This window comes from Lontra canadensis, unplaced genomic scaffold (genome assembly GCF_010015895.1).
Source record: "Lontra canadensis isolate GAN:19392208 unplaced genomic scaffold, GSC_riverotter_1.0 scaffold32, whole genome shotgun sequence".
Lineage (NCBI taxonomy): Eukaryota > Metazoa > Chordata > Mammalia > Carnivora > Mustelidae > Lontra > Lontra canadensis.
Genome location: NW_022631026.1, coordinates 8,136,693 through 8,154,243, shown reverse-complemented (window position 1 = coordinate 8,154,243; position 17,551 = coordinate 8,136,693). Strand labels below are relative to the sequence as shown.

At 46.6% G+C, this 17,551-nt stretch overlaps 1 protein-coding gene across 3 annotated transcripts in view; it reads right to left on the bottom strand.

Annotated features, from left to right (window-relative positions):
- The window catches only part of LPIN1 (lipin 1), a 128,342-nt gene that overhangs the window by 70,513 nt on the left and 40,278 nt on the right, over nt 1-17,551 (bottom strand). The window contains exons 1-2 of one of the 3 annotated variants that reach the window (XM_032866866.1): nt 12,300-12,490; nt 11,750-11,882 (exon numbers count right to left, since the gene is read on the bottom strand). The exons of the other annotated variants lie outside the window; for them this stretch is intronic. The gene's annotated coding sequence lies outside the window, so the exon portion shown is untranslated. Of the gene's footprint in view, nt 1-11,749; nt 11,883-12,299; nt 12,491-17,551 lie in introns of those variants that run through there. 3 annotated transcript variants of the gene reach the window in all.

Sequence of the window (17,551 nt, the reverse complement as noted above, 5' to 3'; positions counted from 1 at the left end):
GTGGGCTGACCAAAGCAAGTTTCAGGGGAGGGGAGGAAGGCGTGGGAGACACTGGGCCCCACAAGGAGAGGAGGAGGAGGAGGAGGAGGGCGGGCCTGGGAAACAAACGTAGGTAACCAAAGCACAGAGGCCCACCCCCAAACTGGAAAGAGGATGTCCATTAGGACTGAGGCATCCAAGAAAGCAAAAGAAGTCCCAGGGAGATAAAGGGGAGGGGCTGATGGTGGGCTACAGCTGGGTCTTGGAGGACACACCACCTAACTCCCCCTAACAGTTACCTGGAATAGACAGCCCCGAATATCCTCTCTGAGCACACGCCAAGCAGCCAAGGACAAGGACACACTAGAGTTGTGTCCACGATGCGGCCACAAGGCAAGGAAACCCCCAGGCTTGGGGCACAGGTCGCTGTGCCTGACCCAGGGGTCCTGCTCTGGGACAGTGACTGCTGGGCCCACACCAGCCTCCCTCTAGGACAGGCCCTACATGGAGAGCTGGGAGCTGCCCCAGGGAGCAGACCAGACTCGGCACATGACCGCAGTGAGTGGACGGTCTGGGGTCGGAATCAGGACCAATCGCACCAATACACATACAGAACTATCCCCCCCAACAGTACCCACGCCAGGACTGCCATCACCTGAAGGCTCCAGCCCAGAGGAGGAGGGGTCTGCTGACCTTGGTGCCCTGCGCAGGCCCTCATCTGGGCTAATCAAGGCCAGGTGTGGAGGAGCCGAGCTGTGGGTGTGGGAACCTCCCATGCAGAGCAGTCTGGTGTGTGCAGGGGTGAAGGAAGGTGCTGGCTAGCCTCCAGTGGGGTGAGGGAGACCGCAGCAAGTCCATGACTGCCCTGGCAGAGCTCCCAGCCTCTGTCCCCTGGGATTAGGAGATGCTGGGACACCCTTTCTCCTCTGGAGAAGGTTCTTAAGGACCTAGGCAAGGTAAGAAAGAGATTTTTGCTGGGACTAGAACTTGGGTTCTTCTTCCCAGTGCACTCTGGGCCTGCAGGACCCAGATCTCTATTATTAAAACAAAAGCCACTGGCCCAAGGTGAAGGAATCCCTTGCCCCCAGAATAAGAAAACCATGAGGAAAACTCTTGCAATTTCAGGAGTGGAATTCACATAATATCTTTTTTTTTTAAGATTTTTTTTTTATTATTGCCAGAGAGAGAACACAGGGGAGAGAGAGCAGGAATACAAGCAGGGGAAGCAGCAAGCTCACCACTGAGCAAAGAACCTCATGTGGGACTTGATCCCAGGGCCCTGGGATCGTGACCCGAGCCAAAGATAGACTCTCAACTGACTGAGCCACCCAGGTGTCCCCAGGAGTGGAATTCAAAGCTGATAAATCTGGCATTTTCTGGTCAGACCCAAAGAGGTGATCTATCACACAGACTTCTCCATTCCATAAAGCAAGATGAGGTAATCTACCTAGTAAGAACCCCTGTCCAGGGCACCTGGGTGGCTTAGTCATAAGCAGCTGCCTTCAGCTCAGGTCATGATCCCAGGGTCCTGGGATGGAGCCCTGCCTCCGGGTCCCTGCTCAACAGGAAGCCTGCTTCTCCCTCTCCCACTCTCCCTGCTTATGTTCCCTCTCTTGCTGTCTCTCTCTCTCTCTCTGTGTCAGATAAATAAAATAAAATAAAATAAAATAAAATAAAATAAAATAAAGAATTCCTATCCTTCTCCCTAGGGGAAGCTGACCTGGCCTGAAACAATCCTTTCTTCTCTTTTGCTAATTTCTTGCCCCACTCTCCTTTCCATAAAAACTTTGTATTTTATACCACTCCTCTGAGCTCCCCTCTCGACTTGCAGATGGGATGCTGCCTGATTCATCATGACTTAATAAAGCCAAGTAGATTTTCATATTTCATGTTTCATAAACAAAATTTCATATTGTTTCTTTTTTTTTTTTTAACTCTGCAAAACAGCCCACACACCTTGGAGGATGTGTCCTACAATGTGAGCCCCAGATCGGTGTGTCTCAGTTTACTTTATAGGCTTGACCCTTCCCAGCTTGTCCCCAAGCTTTCGGTAAACAGTTGTCTCTGCCAGTCCCAGATTGATCATCACCCTATCTGGAATGGCCTGAGCATTTGCCAATCAGAATGGACATCAGGCACAGCGAAGCGGGACCAGCTGGATTATGGAGGTTAAGAGAGGAAGGGGGAGGACGGATGAGGTGACAGGAGTGAGGCCACTTAGGGAACTTGGGACAACGACAAGTATTTAGTATTTCTAAATTTCTAATATTTTAACCATTGCTGAGGCCATATTAGTGGATTCTAGCTGAATCTACCCAAAAAGAAAACATACTCAGAGTTAACTAAGAAATGCACGGTGAGGTTCCTGACCACCGCCCCCCATTTATATGTTGAAGCCCCAATTTCCAATGTGAGGGCATTTGGAGATGGGGAGGTGGTTAGGCTTAGTTGAGGTCATGAAGATAGGGTTCTTCCAGCAACCTGGATGTCAAAGCTAAGCATAGGGATTCAACCTCTGACCTCAGTGGGGAAAGCTGACTCCAATAAAATCTGGTTCCTGCAAAGACACCAGGAGCCTATTACAGGGCTGTGGGCTCTGGGCCAGCCTCAAGGCTCTTCCTCAGCCACCAGGCTTTTTGGCCAATGGAATTTTGCTACCAGTTAAGATAAAATCGATGTTCCTTAGTAATGCAATCCTTTGTCAGCTCTAAAAAAAAAAAAAAAAAAAAAATTCAGGAAGCAGAAAAGGACTGGATCTGCCAACAAATTACAACACCTGTTAACGTGCTGCTTGCCTATAGCCATCCACGCTGGCACCTGCTTGCTGTCTTCAGCCTAAATACAACCTCTTTAATTGTTATTGACCTAGAACCTGGGCTGGTGGGGGGAAGTAACTCTACACTGTGAGGATTCCAACTCCTCTAGCTCATCGTCTCTTGTTCTTACAATAAACAAAATCATTCCAGAACTGGACATTCTCATCCACCCCTAATATTCTAAAGTCGTGCTTCCCACCAAAACGTGTCACATATTAGAATCACTTGGGAAACTGTCACAACTCTCAGTGCCCAGGGGCACCTGGCTGGCTCAGTCAGGTGAGCGTCCAGCTCTTGCTTTCGGCTCAGGTCCCGATCTCAGGATCCTGGGATGGAGCCATGAGCTGGGCTCTGTGCTCAGCTGCTTGAGGATTCAAGGATTCTCTCCCTCCTTTTTGCTCTGCCCCTTCCCTTGCTCATGCTCACTCATTCGCTCTTTCTCTCTCTCTTAACAACAACAACAACAACAAAACTCTCAATGCCCAGACTATAGTCCACATCCGTCCATCAAGCACAGTTTCTCAGGGTAAGACCCAGCACTGTTGTGTTGCAAAACTCCCGGTGAGATTCCCAGGTCCAGTCACTTCCAAGAACCAGTGTTCCCAGAGCCCACTTCCCTTTAGCCTGTATCCTGGCCACGGTGGTCTCTCTCAAAGCCCATCTTCCCCTCTCCCAGCCCCTCATGCCAAGGGCCACCATATAACTTATATTTCTTCTAAGTGTCTATACAATGGAACCCATATAAGTCAGCTCAAGCAAAGTGAGTGAGTGTGTGTGTGTGTGTATGTGTGTGTGGAGCATGATATATTCAAAGGAGTCAGGGATTCTGGACATGGGCCTTGATCTATGGTGGTTTTCTCTGGTACTCAGGCCCTTCCCAGGGGGATAACTCCACCTCCTCTCAACCCCAGCCTGTTTCCTCGGCTCCCCCCACTACAGATTCTCCTCCTCCATCGGTCTGGCCACCCCACAGCCTGTCATGGGCCTCTCCCCTCTACACACCATTCCCTTCAGATCCTCTATCTCCAACATTCCAAGAGAAAAGTCTCATCAACCCAGGTCACCCTCTCACCCAGTTATACACAGTCTTACATCGCTGACATCCTGGGGATGGCCACCTTCAGGTCACATGTCCCTCCCTGGTCCAGAGCTCCCTGTTCTGCTCACAACCCCTTTTCCTTCACCCAGTGCACCCCAGACACAACGTTAAATGCTGGAGAAGATAGGAGCCATGAGCCAGGTACCATGGCTTCCTCCCAGGCCTTCTTAAATCTGCCAGATATCACAGACCTGAAGTGAGCAAGTGTTTTTTCAGAAGAAGAGTGCGGTGCTGTGGAAAAGCAAAGAAGGCAGGTTCCACACAGAGGCCTAGGAGCCACCCAGAGAAGGGGTTCTCAGCCGGGCTTTTGATTTTCTTGCTAGTTATGGGATCTAAGGGAAGGCACACTTGACCTCTCTGACCCTCAGTTTCCTTTTCTACTAGATTGGGGTACAAATGCTTGTCTCGTGGGTTTGTTTAGAGGATACATGACCTAAAGCACTTGCTGCAATGTCTGGTACAATATACACAGTCCACTCTGTGAGCCTGAGACTGATCATGATAATTCTTATCATTTGTATTTACTACGAACCCTTGGGAACCTGCTAACAAATACGGTATCGGGTTCGGGCCTTCAGGAGGGAGAAGAGTTTTGACAGATGAACCGTGTGCAGGCCAGGGCATCTCAGGCAGAAGGAACAGCACACAGGAAGGCACAATAAAGGCGCGTGAGGGTCGGTGAGCTCACAGTGTCATGTGTCGCAACTGTGGGGGCGACTCCCCAGTTTGCATGCGAGAATAGACTTGTGTTTTCTCCTCTTTTCTCCGGTGTCCAGTGTGTGCTGGGCCCACGGGGAGGTCTCAGAGGACATGCTGAGTCACAGATGAATGGATCGGCCAGATTCAATTAGCACAGGAAGGAATCACCCGCTTAGGAGAATGAAAGTCAGTTTCCTGGATTAAAACACATGTCCCCTGGACTCGGAAGAGCTAAATTGAATTTCCATTTCACCCAAGGCAAAACGTGAATATCTCGCATAAGGAAAACAACAGGCGCCTGTGAGGAACATGGGAGATGGTAGAGCGGCAGGAGCCCCTCCTGCGGCATCCGTGGGAGCCTGTCCTCAGCATCTTCCCGACCCCTCCCTCCAGGCCTCATCCTCCCCAAGTCTTTCGAGAGGCACGGCCCAGCTGCGGCCCGTTTGCTCCTTTCTGGTGCAAGGATCAATCTGAATCGAGAAAAAACACTATCTTCCCAGTCCTCCCTGGTGCACTAAGGGAGAGAGATCACCTTCCCTCTCTTTTCTTAGAGCATTTATGACACCACACTTATTATAAGTCCCTTCTCTGCCCTTTGGAGATGTAAGTAAATCTTCCTAAAGGCTGAATAAGCCTCAACTCGAAGCACCTGTACAACTCAGACATCTTTGGGGACCTGGAAGCCGTCTCTTTGAAAGATAAACCCCTCACGGCTCTCTCCCAGGATTCCTGGGAAGGTGGGCACCCTCTAAGTTTGGCTGGTGCCACGCCTTGCTCCAAGGTGCGGAACTAGGTCCTATCCTAAGGGATGCTAGAAGTTTCATTTTCCCTTTGGCTGGAGGCCTTAAGCTGCAACACAGATGGCCGCTCCATTAGCAGGTAAGCTAGGACAAAGTGTGCCTGACAAATGGTCCTGTCCAGTCCCTCCTGCTTGAGGACGAGGAGTCGTTGAACTTGAAAACACTACGCAGTGTGGTGTGTCAGCCTGACTCTAGAAAGGGATGAAATTTCCTTCTGTCACTGAAGTCTCTTAGCCAGTTCCCCGTATACACCTCACGTCCTGGTCTGATGCTTATTTGGTAAACATTTTCTTTCTCTTCTCCTTTGGTGGAGAGGTTTTCTGGGGGAGAAGGAGATTTTGTTTTTCATGATGCATCCCCAACACTGGCCCAGCTGCCCTCAGGACATAGGCTTTTCCTGACCTTCTGTTCAGTGAGCCAAGCCAGAAGCTGACAGTATGCTGGGGGGGCGGGGTGCTCATGTTAATTCAAGAGAGAAGCACTAGGAACCTGATTCTGGCTACAGGGCAAGTTGCTATTACTCCCTTCCTTCCCTCATCCTGTGAATTCTCTCTCAAAGTCAGGTCATTTGGGACTCCAAAGGATTCACGGATAGAAAGCCCCAATCTATGAACTTAATGTGGAAAAAATTAAATCTTCATTTCACTGACTGCTAACTCAGATTTAGGAGTATCTCCTTCTGTTATGAATGCTGGACACAAAATACAATAGTAGTAACGGGACCTGTGACCAACACCAACACCAGCAAAAAGAAAAAGCACAGATATTTCCATGCCCCCCTCAAAGTTGTTGCAGATACTATGAAATGTTATACACGTTCATTACTACTTCAAAATTACAGCTGCTATTAGATCTGCTGCACAGGGACAGGAGAAAGGAGGAAGTCAGGCTTCTAAGGGCCAGGGACAGGCAGCTAGCCTCCCCGGGGGCTTCGTCAAATAATAGAAATTTCTACCCCACCACCTCACACGGTCAGGCTGTCGAGAACAAGAACCAGGGGAAAACAAGAGCAGCACAGAGAGGAAAAATAACATGCAAAGGAACCCCCTCGGAGGTACGGTGCCAGGGAAAGTTCTACAGATGAGAGTCAAGCAGACATTTCTCTGCCAAACCCACTCCCACCTAAAAACACAAGTGTACCAACAGGAACTTGATGGGTCTGGTGCAAGGAGGGTAAACACAGCAATAGCTCATGCCTCCACACTGTAGGCCTACCAGGAGGGAAAGCAGGTCCCCTTCTGGAGAGAAAAACAAGTTGTCTATGTTACTACAGTTCTACCCAGATGTCTGTTTTCAAGGAAAAAAGTTGACACAAATGGAAAGGCAAGAAGAAAAAGCACCCCACTCCCAGGAGACAGACGGCAATCATTGAGACCCAGACTCAGGTAGACACGGATGTCGGAACTACCTGATAGGGACTTTTTTTTAACTAACGAATAGGTTGAAGTCTTTAGTGCATAAGATACACATTATGCAGGATCAGATGCGTAATTTCACTGGAGAGATGGGAACTGTAAGACTCCAGTGAAGATGCTAGAAATGAAAAGTACCATAATGAAGATGAAGAACACCTCCAGTGAGCTTATCGGTTGACTCCACATAGTGAGGAAAGAATCAGTGAAGCTGAAGTAAGTTAATTAGGGATTATGTAAACTGAAGTGCAAAGAGAAAAAAAGAATGAGAGAAGGAGAAAAAAAAAAAAAGAGAACAGGACATCTAAGAGCTTGGGTCAATATCAAACAGTCTAAAATTTATGTAATGGAATCCCAGAAAGAGAAGAGAGGGAGAAAGCAGGGCAGAAGAATCGTTTAAAAAAATAATAATAATAATGGCCTAGAATTTTCCAAATTGCTGACAGACAGCAAACCGCAGATCCAAGATTCTCAAAACACCAAGCAAACAAGCAGGATGAATACCAGCACGAACACACACATATAAACATGCACGTGCACACAGACTTGTCACACTTGAACTACTGAGAATTAAGGCAAAAAGAAAAATCTCAAAGACGGCCAGAGAAAAGACCCATCACACAGAGGAACAAGGTAAGCGTGACAGCAGACTTCTCATCAGAAACCATGCAAGAGAGAGAGTAACCTGTAGACTTTGCCGAGTCACATAATCTCTGTTGTAGCAAAATTCTGCCCTTATAGCACAAAAACAATTATGGACAACATCTAAACAAAAGGTCATGACTTTGTCCAATAAAACATCATTTTTACAACAGGTGGTGAACAAGATATGGCCCACGTGACACAGTATATCAGCCCTGGTCTAACACAAACATGGTAGCGATGTTCTGTGTGCTAATGTGAAAGTGAAAGCAGGGAGGACAGGAGGGAACACTTAGGGATATGCTGTTGCAAGGTCCTTGACCTACACATGCAGTGCTATTATTTTAAGGGAAAGTCCAGTTAGAGATGTGAATTGCATGCATTTCAGAAATTTAAAAAAAAAATTTTTGATACAACTAACAAGTCAATAAGAAGATAAAACGGAGTCCCAAAAAATGTTCAATGAACATAAGTGAAGGCAGAAGAAGAGGGGGTAAAAAAAAAATAAAGGACAGACGGCACAAAAAGAAAACAGCTGATCAGATGTGGATTTAAATGCAGCCATATCAAAATCACATCGGGGTGCCTGGGTGGCTCAGTGGATTAAAGCCTCTGCCTTCAGCTCAGTCATGATCTCAGGGTCCTGGGATCGAACCCCACATCAGGCTCTCTGCTCAGCAGGGAGCCTGCTTCCTCCTCTCTCTGTCTCTGCCTGCCTCTCTGCCTACTTGTGATCTCTGTCTGTCAAATAAATAAATAAAATCTTTTTTAAAAAATCACATGAAATACACCAGTGAAAAGATAAGACTGTCAGACTGAATACAACAGCATGACCTAGCTATATACTGTCTACAAGAAATCTACCAGGCAGGGAACCTGGATGGTGGATACAGGACTGTACGCACTGGTCAGTACTCAGAGAACTGTACCGTGCAAAGAACACCTCTCTAGATAAGTTTCAAAAGTCAAACATGATGCAGGAGTGAAGACAGAATACAGGTGGTGACAAATGAGTCTAACTGTATTGTAAATGAATCACAGAATCACACTGAAGAGGATGGAGAAAAAAAGAACTGACCTAACTCTGGCAGCAAGTGTGCTGACTGGGTAGCATGAGGCTAAGGACTACACAGACCAAACACAAACCCTGTCCTCCAGCCGATACAGGAGTTTCTCTCAGGGGCATGGATTAGTAATTCTGAAACTGCTTTATTGGGATACCAGAAATGAAAATATAAGTAAATAAATTGCAGATAATAGGAGTGAGTTTTCTTGCTGTTGGAGAAAGATTCTACCTGAAAGTGGTGGGGGAGGGGGGAAATGCTAGAATGTTTCTTGTGGTCTGAACTGGAGTCAGATATGAGCTCACGATTGAGATTGATGGATGGGTGAGTAGATAGATGATAGATAGATAGATGATAGATGATAGATCGATCAATATATATGTGTGCCTTATGCATAGGTTACTACACATACATATATGTTTATCTCTTTTCACTGAGAGAGACTAGAAGCAGTGACAGGCCAGCAGCAGTGAACACAGACACACACACACACCCAGGTCTTGGGTTTTATATTTTTTTTAAGATTTTATTTATTTATTTGACAGACACAGATCACAAGTAGGCAGAGAGGCAGGCAGAGAGAGAGAGGAGGAAGCAGGCTCCCTGCTGAGCAGAGAACCTGATGTGGGGTTCGATCCCAGGACCCTGGGATCACGACCCGAGCCAAAGGCAGAGGCTTTAACCCACTGAGCCACCCAGGTGCCCCTGGGTCTTGGATTTTAAATACTATTTTCCAATAAAGGAAACTAAGGTTCACTCGAGAACTGATTCCAGGGCCTAAGCAGGGAAAGTACCAGATGAACTCAGAGGATCTTGTGGTAGCAGAAAAAGACGAAGTGCAGAAGAAGGAGGAGGAAGCGGGGGGAAGAGAAGAAGAGGAGGAAGAGGAAGGAGAAGGTGAAGGCAAAGAAGGAGGAGGAGGAAGGGGAGGAAGAGAAGAAGAAAAAGGAGAAAAAAGGAGGAGGGGGAGGAGGGGGAGAAGGAGGAGGAGGGGGAGAAGAAGGAGGAGGAAGAGAAAAAGGAATAAAGAAAGGAAGGAAGGAAGGAAGGAAGGAAGGAAGGAAAGAAGGAAGGAAGGAAAATGGACAAGCATGCTCAAAGAGTACAGGAGCTGACCTGAGATATCCCCCAAGGGCCAAAGTTTGAACTTGTCCAACAAAATAGCATTTTTAGATGACAACCCAAATAACTCAAAACAATTCATAAATCTATATGTCTATAAATGATAACCTAATAAAGAAGTGAATAATGAAGATGCAACTCTTCCTTGAAGAACTCCAATTAAGAAGTAGAGAAAGAATGAAGGAGGCAGAAAAATCACCATTATAATACCAGTCGTAATTGTCATGGGCAGGATCTACTGATGGAAGCTAAGGTTAGTGCACAAGGGCAAAAGCAGAAACAGAATATTTCCAAGGTTTCAAAATATTTAGTAATAACAAAGGGAAGTCAGAGTGGAAAGTCCTGGCAGACATGGCCTTAACCAGACCATTGAGGTTAACATCTTGGGGATGCACAGTGACACCTCCCACCCCCATTGGAAGCACTGGGGACGCACATCAGCTCAGTTATCTCTTTCTCAATACCGTAACAACTGCAGTGTGATCATGAAAAAACATCAGACAAACACAAATCAAAGAACAGCTCTTCAACAGTGTTGAGATCGTGAAAGAAAAGGGACTGAGGAACAGTCACAGAGTGGAGGGGACGAAGGAGACCTCAACTCAATGCCATTGAGAATCCTGGAACAGGAAAAGGAATTGGTAGAAAAACTGGTGTGGGATCTGAATAAATTTTCCAGTGAAGTTTTAAAACACTGGATCACTCATTCAACATCGCCACCTACTCTTAGTATCAAGTGATTAATAAAGACCTAAAGGCCCAAGGAGTCTGGGAGAAAGAGCACAGTGAGTTCTAGATAGAAAAAGAGGATACAGTCTTTATTTAAGAAGTTGGGAGGGGCGCCTGGGTGGCTCAAGGGGTTAAAGCCTCTGCCTTTCAGCTCAGGTCATGATCCCAGGGTCCTGGGATCAAGCCCTGCATGGGGCTCTCTGCTCAGTGGGGAGCCTGCTTAGTCCCCTCTCTCTGGGCCTGCCTCCCCGCCTACTTGTGATCTCTGTCAGATAAATAAATAAAATCTTAAAAAAAAAAAAAAAAGAAGTTGGGAGGGTGGTTCTGATCCGGACCTTGAAGGATCATCAATGACAATCAACACAAATGAGTACAGTAGAGATCTGGGGTCGGGTCTGGGGGTAGAGGTGGAGCAGCAAGTTTGTCAAAAGCTTGGCAGTGGTAAAGTCCAAAATGTGTTCGGTATTCACTATGCAGGTTGCCAAAGGGAAAATGCCCTTGTGGGTTTGTTGAGTGGTTAGTAGGAAAGGCAGGCTGAGACCAACACATCATGGCCTCAAATGGCAACCTAAGAATTTAGTGCTTTATCCTAAGGTCCCAGAGAGCCAACAAAAACTTTTATAAGCAAGGGCTGAAACATTATGAAATCTCCATTTTACGAAATTGAACTTGGCCATGATGGGCAGACAACATGGGGTGGGCAGCAGAAGACAATTAAGGTAGGCAATTTGTATGATAGTCTACATATCCAGTTGGAGGGTCAAGCTGTAATTGGGAGCTGACTGTCATGGAGAATTGATAAAGGGGCAACACATTTCCAAATTCACCCATTTCTAAGTCCACGTAAATGGAGAGCTCTGGCAATAATACCGCCAGTCACCACGCAGGTTCAAGGTGAGGTGTAGCAGCAGCATCTCTGCAGGGCTGACTCCATGCTATGAAATGTGAGTCCCTATAACTCCCCCTCAGTTAAGTCCTCTTTGGTTGTGGGAAAACTGATTGCTTATTTGTTTCCCCACCTACCCATTAAAGAAGGGCCAGAGAGCCAGGAAGAAAAAAGTGCTTCGGGAACCACCATCACGGGTTTCCCTGCCAGGGGCCCTGGTGTGAGCCTCTGTCTATAGAGACTGGCTGCTTAGAGAGGTCTGACTCCCACCCCATCCCAATTCAGAAACAAAGCAAAGAAAAAAAACGATGGTCTTAAAATCCCAATGAAATTGAACTTCCTTTAAATGTTTGCTAATTACTATTGCATGAGTAATTACTCTCGGTACTACAGATACTTCGGCTCTGCGGAACAGAAGAAGGAAAGAGGAGGGAACTGGTAGGGGGTGGGGCGGGGCGGGAGGACAGGAGACCAGAGCGGGAAGCCAAGGGCAAATTTCACCTACTTCACAAGGGTGCTGTGGGCTCCTTGGATCCTGGTTTGGGAATGGAAATTCCCGTCCCTACTGCCTCTTGTCCTTCTAACGGGAATCAGACTCTGGAGATTCCGGTTGGACACCAACTTGGAGAATTCCCTGAAAACATGCTCAATGTCAGTGGCTTGCACACACATCTAAATGGCATTTCCTTTGCATTTTCCATGTTAATGAGGCAAAATATTGGAAAAAAAATCATTTGTATAAATTAGAATTTTATAAATGGCCATTTATGGCCAGGTTCAGCATTCTTAAAAGGACTCCACGAGAAGGCAATCAATGACACTTAATAGATGAAGAGGCTTGTATAAAAGCCCAGAGCAAACCAACTAACAGAAGGTGGAATCGAAACTCCCAGAACCTCGCAATAGGCTTTTGTGTCCCCAAATGTCAGCCATTGATTCCATTCTCCAGTGAGATCTGTGCCTGAGAAGCCAGCATGGGGAGATTCTGACATATAACACAGGGAAGCATTTAAAACCTCATTGTGCTCCACATTCCCTGCCTGCCATTTACCTCAGCCGCCGATGGAAATCCTGGTCTCCCCCACTTGGAGGGCATATTGTCAGAACCCCTTTCACCTTCCATTAACTTCAGATGGGAGTCCCTCTTCACGGGAGCTTTGGCCTGCTGGTCGACCTTCCTCATTCTCTGGGTTGTCTGGTTCTTAGCTGGCTTGGCCACCACTTACTGACTGTCACTAGAATAGGCATGGCTGGTTCCTTCCTGATCTTGCCCTTCTCTCTTTCTCTTGGTCTTGCCCCTCAGCACACCCCCTCCCATTTTCTCTCCTTTCTCATCATCCTTTCCCCTGCAGGGGCTCTAGGAAAGGCTCATTGTTGGGTGGCAGCATTGTGACCACCCCCCTGGGCTTGTGATGTCAGCACATGATGGTGCCCAGAGAGAGGAAAAAAAAATGAATGAGGACTTAGTAAGGCTGCTGCATTGGGCTAGTTTGAGCCCAGCACTGGATTCAGAGCTGAGTCTGGTCCACAGTGGGGCCAAGAGGAAGCTTAGAGTAGAACATGACCAAATCCCTTCACAAAATTGGATTTTGTCTTGTTGATTTCTGAATTCACAACAGGCTAACTGGAGGGGACTTTTAATTCAGAAAGCTGCCCTCCAACAAACTGAAGAAAGGTTGAGGGAGGAAACTGACTTACCCATTTTTTACCAAGCCATGGAAATTTGGTGTTAGGTACTGTGTCTAGTATTAAGAGATTTCTATAATCGATGTTATTACCCAAAAAGCATCAATTCCAAGAAATTTAAGGCTACATATGAACTCTTAAGTCATATGAAGCCTAAGTCACAGGGGAAATGAATAGTTACAAGATACAATCACTGAATTGTTGTCCAGTCAACTAAAAATAGATTAAAACTGGTGATAAGAATGGAAGTTTATTCTATGGTCAGAATGGAATCCTTTAAAATAAGACAGTTACTGGGGCACCTGGGTGGCTCAGTGGGTTAAGCCTCTGCCTTCGGCTCAGGTCATGATCCCAGGGTCCTGGGATCGAGCCCCGCATTGGGCTGTCTGCTCGGTGGGGAGCCTGCTTCCCCCTCTCTCTCTGCCTGCCTCTCTGCCTACTTGTGATCTCTCTCTCTCTGTCAAATAAATAAATAAAATATTTTAAAAAAGTAAGACAGTTACTTCTCTACAAGCATCTAAAGTCTTTGTTCAGGGGGCACCTGGGTGGCTCAGTTGCTTGAGCATCCTACTCTTGATTTCAGCTCAGGTCATGACTGCAGAGTCATGAGAGTGAACCCCACGTTGGTGGGGGGGGGGTCCACACCCAGTGGGGAGTCTGCTTGAGATTCTCTCCCTCTCTTTCCCTCCTTCCCTTGCCCCTGCTCATGTTCGCTTGCACGCCCATGTATACAATCCCTCTCTCAAATAATAAATAAATAAAATCTTCAAAAAAAATAAATGAAGTATGCTCAGATGTGACCGTGGGAGCCCAAGAATGGAGTGGGCTTGTCCTCTCACAAGCAGTTTTGGGGCACGGTGAGAATGCTTACTACTAAATGCTACACATCAGAGTAGAAGGTGAAATTTTAAAATTACCCATTCACAAACCACGGGCCACCTCATTCTTTGGGCAAATCCAGAACTGGAGCCAGCCCTCAGTCTTCCAGACACACGAAACATCGAATCCCTTCCCACATCTTTGGATGGTGATTTTGAATCCCCATGGAAAAGGTACATTTGAAAAACAAGTTCTTATAAGGAAGAGAATTTTTTTTAATCTTTCGTCTCTAGCTCATGCTGCCTTGGATAGATTCGTGGTCACTGCAGAGTCCTAAAAAGAATGCTCTAATGTCAAAAGGCTGGGTGGTAGGTTCCAGTAACTGCCTGGGATTTGTACATTGTTTTGTTGACTTGTCATTACTCAACACAGCACCATTCAAATAAAGTATGCAAATGTAGCACGTTCAGCTGTCCTGGGTGAGAGTACACGACTAGAAACAGCAGTACCAAAAGATCTACAGATCCTTTCCACTAAATACTAGTCTTTTCTCCTTTTTATCATTTTATTTTACTAGTCTTTTCTCTAGTTTCTCCAGATCTTGTCAACCCTCTCTTATGAAAATTTGGAGGCTAAAAAATATTCACTTGCTTCTTAATTTATGATTCTCCTCCTCAAAAGTGTACACCCGAGTGCAATAGGCTATGGAGACCAGAAGGGGTGTTACTGAAACCAGCATGTTCAACGGGCCCCGAAACTCCAGCTCCTGTAACAACAACCTGTCAACCTCCAGAGAATGAGATCACGTAGCTTTGCATTTTCCCAACCCTGCATGGATATATGTCTGTTAGCCTAAAACAAAGGAAGTAATTTTTGCTAGTCTTCTCCACGGGTCAGACCACACCTGCAAAACCACATCCAGTGTGACCATCAGACCTGAAGGCCATAAGGACGGCAGCAGGCCCATTTGCAAGAAGACGATCCAGCATAAAAGGGAAGCCTGAACCACTCTCCACGTGTTTAATAATAACCGAAGCCGTGTGACCTGCAGAAAAAACTGGTGTAGGGAGTGGGACATGGAGGAATGGAGACAGAACGGAGACCTAATGTCAAGGGCTGACGTAGAAGAACACGATTACATTTGTTTGTAGATTCCAGAGACTCTGTGATCGTAATGAAAAAGACCTAGGGAGACAGGTCAGACCCATGCAGGCAACCTGCACTGTGTGGAACCCAGGAGTTCCCAGCCGGACCCCCAGTCAGAAAGGGGCTGTGCAAGTTTTCCCAAACAGAAGGCAGCAAGTTGAACTAGAATTTCCACTGCTTCTCCCAGCCCTGACTCGACGAATTAGCTCTCTCCTTCTCCCTGTCTTCCAGAAAGAACAGCTGTGTCTTTTATAAAACCAATGGGAGAATTCTAGGTTAGCAAAGAAATACAAAAACCCTAATTCCAGAGGAAACAGACACCCCTCTGTTTCTAGCGGCATTCTCGGCCATAGCCAAACTACAGAAGCAGCCAAGTGTCCACAGATAGACGAATGGATAAAGAAGAAGTGGTACGTCTGTATAATGAAATATTACTCATCCATAAAAAAGAAGGAAATCCTACCATTTGCATCAACATGGATCTAGAGAGTATAAGGGAAAAAAGTGAGTCAGGGAAAGACAAATATCTTATGATTTCATGCGTACATGGAATTTAAGAAACAAATGAGAAAAAAAAAAAACAGAGAGGGACACACGAAGAAAAAACTCTTAACTACAGAGAACAAACTGATGGTTTCTAGAGGCGCAGCGGGTGGAGGGATGGGGGAAGTAGGTGACAGGAATGAAGGAGGACACTTGTGATGAGCACTAAGTAACGTACAGAATTGCTGATCACTATATTGTACACCTGAAACTAATATAACACTTTTCATTAACTACACTGGGATTAAAATTAAAAACTTAATAAGAAATAGAGTGAAAAATAAAAACACATATCTTAATGAAAAAAATAAAAAAATTCTGGCTTAGGCTTCCCTGTACCACACCAGAACAACGCAGAGAGGAATGGTGGTCTGTGTGGAGATGGGCAAGCCGCGTGGGAACACCGCCCTCCCGATTCTGCGGGATTGAGCTTAGCTGTTCTCCCTCACACACACACGCTCCCCTCAAAGATGACTGGGGTGTCTGGGAGCAGAGAAGGCCACGGAGGCTTCTACCCCAAGAGGAAAGAAAAGACAAGAGAACTATGTCTAAGGGGGTCCTGAGAGGGGCGCCTGGGTGGCTCAGTCAGTTAAATGTCTGATTCTAGATTTCCGCTCAGGTCATGATCTCAGTGTCATGAGATCAGGCCTCACATCAGGCTCCATGTGGGCATGGAGCCTGTTCAAGATTCTCTTTCTGTGGGACGTCCGGGTGGCTCAGATGGTTAAGCCTCTGCCTTCGGCTCAGGTCATGATCTCCAGGTCTGGGATAGAGCCCCACATCAGGCTCTCTGCTCAGCGGGGCGTCTGCTTCTCCCTCGCCCTCTGCCTCTCCCCTTGCTTGTTCTCTCTCTCTCTCTCTGTATCTGTCTCAAATGAATAATAATTTGAAAGTCTGAAAAAAATTATTTTAAAAAAATTCTCTTTCTGCCCCTCTCCTCTCTCAAAAAATAAAATGCTCCTGAGAATAAGCTGGCCTCAGAAGAGTTCCAGATCTGCCCCTGAGCCAGCTCCCAGATTCTATCTGTAAGTATCCCAAGTCCCCAGAGGGAAATTCTTATCTTTTCCTCCCAGAACAGTGAGGATATTTAAAAAAAAAAAAAAAAAAATCTCATAGTTCTTTGTGGAATCTGGTGTGTCCTGGGCAGAGCGTGGCTCTGGGAAAGTGACCTGGTTTCCCTTCTGTGCTCTGTCACTTAAGAGACCCTGCAAGTGTCACCTCAAGACCTCAATCTCCACATTGGAGAACAAGGAAGTGGGGACAGAAGTTCATGAGCTCTGACCTGTCCGTGATGTGACTTCATGGGGGGTACACCAGCCCTGCCTGTCCATCCCCCCCAAATACACACAGGCCTTGCTGTCCATCCAGCACCCATGGCACCGCTGGGCATCTCTAATCATTTCAAAGGATACTGAGATAGTTTCAAAAGAAGAAATTGATGCAAATTCACTTGAATTTTAAAACAGGTAACATCGTACCCAATACTTTCTCCTCCCCCAGCTCCCTCCCCTGGGAAAGTGTAAGTGAAGGTTTGGGCTCATGAACTGAATCAGAGGACATTCTGAGCTGCTTGAATTTCAAATAGGAGGGAGGGACAGAGGCCGGGGGTGGGGGTGGGCAGACGAGCACCCATCCCTGAGCAAACACTGTTCAGTTTTATCCCCCTGCTTTGTAACATTGAACCCACGGCAGCATGATCTGGCTCAGGCAACGCTCCACCCGGCCCTGGGGTGCTTGGGACACCCGGAGATAGAGCGATCAGCTAGAGAGCATCAGAATGAGGGCACATCACCCTAACACACATACACATGTACCCACACACACACACATATGCACACATGTGCACACACACGCTCCTCCAGCACCAGCATCAAACATCTGATTACATATCAAGTGTCACCACTGCTCTGGTTCCACTGTTTCTCATGGAGTCCAAGTTCAAACCACACTGGACCATTTCCATTTCATTATGCTTGTCCTGTTCCCTTCTACCACAGGGCCTTTGGATGTGCTCCTCCCTCTTCTTGGAATCCTATCTCCTCTTTACCTGATTACCTTCCATTCATTCTTCAACCTTAGTTCAACCATCACTACCCTCCCCATCACTAC